At 37.8% G+C, this 4775-nt stretch overlaps 1 pseudogene; it reads left to right on the top strand.

Annotated features, from left to right (window-relative positions):
* Positions 1-235: 235 nt before the first annotated feature.
* Positions 236-3169, top strand: LOC119249616 (acyl-coenzyme A thioesterase THEM4-like; annotated as a pseudogene).
* Positions 3170-4775: the final 1606 nt, after the last annotated feature.

Genomic DNA, 4775 nt, shown 5'->3' on the forward strand with positions numbered 1-4775 from the left:
TTATCTCTAACTCAAACCATATGAAAAGTGAAAACACCATCTGCTTTCTCATTCATTTATTAGCAACACTACATACCAGTTACCCAACCTTACGTAAAACAACCTTAAAGGGATTGTTCGTGAATGTTATTTGTCCTCAAAGTTCTTATCTCCTCCATAATTTAGCTGTATAGGGTAAATGAGATGGTCAGGTTTTTGTTTCATTGGTCTCTGTGACTATGACCTGAGGCCTTGAATGCAAGAGGTAGTTGGGACCGTGGGCTTGGGGCACACGTGCCTGATTGTGGACACCTGGAATAAGGTGTGCATATGAGTAACTGGGCACAACTGAGCTGAGAAACAGGCTATAAAGGCAGTGTTGCACAGAGGACTGCATGCAGCAGAGAACAGATCATGAAATGACACAAGAGAGAGCTGAAAGACTAAAGATTCACAGGGGGCCTGGAGGCTGCCAGCCTTCCACTCTCCTACCTGCCCTGCCCCTGGTTGCAGGTGCAAATGTTGTAGAAAGATCATTAAAAGCCTCAAAAAGTCACTGAGGAGGCCTCCCCTGGTGGTGCAGCGATTGAGTGCTGGGCTGATGACGATGCCCGCAGCCTCTGCAGCGTCGGTTTTATCCCCGGCTGCCAGTGAGGGTCCCACACGTCTCGCGGATCTCCTGCCGCGCTCGCTGCTCCCCTCAGCAGTCTATTTTGTCAGTCTGCCTGTTGTGTTTCCCTGCTCTGGTGAATTCTCTCACCCCCCTGCACTTCTGACTGTACCCAGTGCTTGTATAAATAAATAAATAATTAAATCTTTAATTAAAAAAAAAAAGTCACTGAGGGCTATAGGACTCTCCTTTACCTGCCTCCTGAATTGACAAGAGAACTTGCTGGCACATTAGCCTATTAAACATTTCTCTTCCTTCCATTGTTGCTGGTTCTCACTACTCAAACATTTGTCATTTCTTGCTTAGACTATTAATAATCTGATGACTGATTTCCCTGGCAGAAATCTCAATCTCCTCAAATTTTTACTTCGTAGTAATACAACTAAATAAAAACTTTGGCTATATCTCTGCTTTTCAATTTGTCTGTATTTGTCTATACACAGAAGCATGACACATAAAAACCTGCAGGTTGATACACAACAACCTATACAGACTTCTCTCCATTTTATACCTCCATGGTATTTTCTACATAAGAAATATTGAGCTATATAAATATGCATATGCAAAATGAGGCTTTAAAGATTATGCTTCCAGGGGCCTCCCTGGTGGCGCAAAGGGTTAAGGCGCAACCTATGAAGCTGACCGCAGCCACTGCAGCACGAGTTCAACCCCTTGCCAGGGAGCCACCCACATGGTGCAGCAGACCTTTTCTGTCTTGCCCACTGTTCCCCTCAGCAGTGTATTTCAGTCAGTCTGCCTGTTCTGTTCCCCACTCTGTCTCTGGTGAATCCTCTCACCCCCCACACCTCTGGCCTGCACTCCAGCTCTTGTATGCATAAATAAATAAATCTTTAAAAAAGGAAGGAAATTAAAAAAAAAAAGATTATGCTTCCAATAATGCCTTTTCTTTGGGAAAAATATGGCAGGATGTCCTTGGTCATTTGCTTGATTTCATTCTACTCAAATTTCAAGATGAAACTCAGGCATTGCCTTACTTAAACTCCTGCCGGTTGGATTAAGACAATGTCTTAGGCACTTTGCTACAATATTCTGTGTATTTCTATCATAGTAGTAGTAACCTCACTATAATGGAATTATCTCACTTCTTATCTGTCTCCCTAAATCTTTTGTAAGCAATGTGAGCATAGTTAGCATGTCTTTCTCACAGATTCCGACAACTTGCTGAGTGCTTGATTCAGAGGTAGTTCAGTGTTTGTTGAGCTTTTATTTTGACCACAGTTTTCTTAGTTATGTGTGGTTTGAGACACTGAGTTCATAAAATTATTGTAAAGTAAAATTTGCAAAGTGATTCTCATTAGATTTTCTTTCTATTGTCCTTTGAAAAAAGAAAACCAGGGTTTAGAACAAAAAGAGAAAAAAAAAAAACAACTTAGGAATCTAGATATAAGAATGAGCTAAACACTCAAGATCAATATTAAGGATGCAACAGATATAGACCTTCCTGGATACCAGATGTTCTCTCTCAGAGAAATGGAAGTTGATACTTGGATACTCTATTAATTTTGCAGAGAGTTACTAATATGTGTGTAGGGCTGATCCATCAAGACTAAGCGTTTTCCTTTTTTTTTTTTTTTTTTAGATCTACTGGATACTTTGAAGAAATTCCATTTTCACTACTTTCTTATCAAATTAATTATATTTTTTATTTTATTATGTTGCTGGTGGTTTACAACATACATAGACATTTCATCCAGGCCCACGTTCCAGTAACACTGTCCTAGTGAGTTTCCGCTGTGGAGCCACAAAAGCTGCAGCACGCATGCGTGAATGCTTGGCATTCTCCATGGTTTGTCCAGAGCCGCGGGCCAACTGGGGACCCATGATCTGCACCGAGGATGTTTTTCTTTTAGTAAGTCGCTCATAAGGACCATCCTCTTCCCAACCTCAGCTGGAGCACGGACCTAAGCCTCCTCTTTGACCAGTTCATGAAGATGTCTGAAGATGGCTCCTGGCTTATACTTCTAGCTCTTCTCTCACAGTATGAAAGATTACAAAGCCTTTTTTTCTTAAATGGAACCTAAAAGAACCAATATGCCAGGCACCGGTCTTTACCAGAAGTTATGAAGAGGCTATGAGTTTGAAAATGTGTTGTTCTATAATGACATGGGGAAAAGGATAGTTTGCTTGTTTCAAGGAGATCCTTATCTGCAGTATGCACCTGGATTCCTTCACGGAGGAGCTCCCAGGACCGATGCTACTCTTGGTAAGTCTGCAATTATAGCGGGGTGGGGGGGGGTAGGGGGGGATGGTGGAGTGTCATGATTGCCAAGATCAATTATAAAAGACCCATCCCTCTTTGTTTTGTTGTAATCAGATAGCCAACTTGATAAAGTCGAAGGAAGGGTATTGTTCATTTCCTGTAGTATTCATATTGTTGATGAGTAGACCTTGTGCTCAGCAGCAACAAACTTATTTATAAAGGTAGAGGCTTACAAACGCTTGACAAAAGAGAGTTTCTGGCGAATTCACACCAATCTGATTCTCCCTCCTTCTGAATAAGTTGTTGCTCCTGACCCTGCTCCCCTCCCCAGTGTTCAACCCGGCAGACCTTACCGAACAAGTCTGAATACAACTCCAGGAGTTTCCACCATCTGAGCTTTTTAATATAGAAACACTCCCGGTATGAAAAACACATACGTGCACAGCCCGGTGGTGATACTATTCTTTTGAGCAAACTATATTTAGATCACTTAAGAATAAGAAAAATAAGCATTTATCTTCACTTACTCTTTGATGCTTGATTCTTTCTGTATATGTGTTTCTGATCTATGTCAGCTTCCCTTTCTCTAAAAGAAGTTTTTACCAATTCTTGTAACTATTTACTCCTAATTGATTAATTTATTTGTCTGAGAATTTATTTTCTCCTTTACTTTTGAAGGATAATTTTAGTAGATACAGATTCTAGGTTGGTAGTATTTCCCTTCCCACAGTGCTTTAAATATTCTGCCCCACTCTATTTTTGTTTGCATGCTTTCTGAGAAGTTGGAAATAATTCTTATGTTATTATTATTATGTCTTATTTTTTATGTGTAAGCTCTGTTTTTTCTTGTTATCTTTCAGGATTTTTTTCCTTTATCATTGACTTTTTGTAGTTTGAAAACAATATGCCTAAGTATTGTTTTTCTGTTGTTATTTTAGGTTTATTACTTTCTTCTTAGCTTCCTTGATCTACGGCTTAGTGTCTGACATTAATTTGGAGATGTTCTCAGTCATTATTATTGCAAATATTTCTTCTGTTCCTTTTTTGTTCTCCTTTTGGTTTTCCCATTGTGTGTAGTTCTATTATGTTTGTTCCTGTTTTACAGTCCTTGGAAATTCTGTTTTTGTTTTTCTTTCTTTTCAGTTTTGGATGGCTGTTGAGATATTCTAAAACTCAGAGATTCTTTCCTCAGCTATACCCAGTCTCCTATAAACACACCAAAGGAATTCCTCATTTCCCTTACATATTTTTGACTGCTAGTGGTTTTTTATTTTAGCTTTCTTAGTATTTCTATCTCCTTCTTACATTGTCCATCTGTTCTTGCATGCTGTTTACTTTCTCCACTAGAGATCTGAGTATATTAATTATAGTTGTTTTAATTTTCTCATTTGAATATTTCAATATCTCTGCCATATATTGATTCTGATTCTTTCTTTGTTTCTTTAGTTGTGATTTTTGTCTTTTGGTATGTCTTTTAATATATTCTTGATAGCTAAACATGATGTACTAGTTAAACCACAGCATTTGACCAACATTTTCTTTGATGTTATTTTAATAATTTATATATATTTGTATTGAGTACATCAGAATTTCATCCTCTGATTTTACTTTAAAATTAGATTGTTGCATCAATTTCACTATCAAAAAATTACTGATTTTCTTTAGAACACTATATTATTTTTGGCAAGTCAAGAAAAAATCTCAAGTACAATAATACTGGTGCTCAATAAGTATATCCATTTATCTTGCATCAAGTTCGTGTTCTAATTAGTTTCCTGTTTAGTAAATATTTCAAACTATAAGTTTTTTTCTGTTTATAATTATATTTAGATTTTTTTTTGTAAAAATGTGTATCTTTCTCGTTAATGTTTTTCTAGTTCCATATGTTACCAACTCATTCCTACT

The sequence above is a fragment of the Talpa occidentalis genome, unplaced genomic scaffold (genome assembly GCF_014898055.3).
Source record: "Talpa occidentalis isolate TD23 unplaced genomic scaffold, MPIMG_talOcc4v2.1, whole genome shotgun sequence".
NCBI lineage: Eukaryota > Metazoa > Chordata > Mammalia > Eulipotyphla > Talpidae > Talpa > Talpa occidentalis.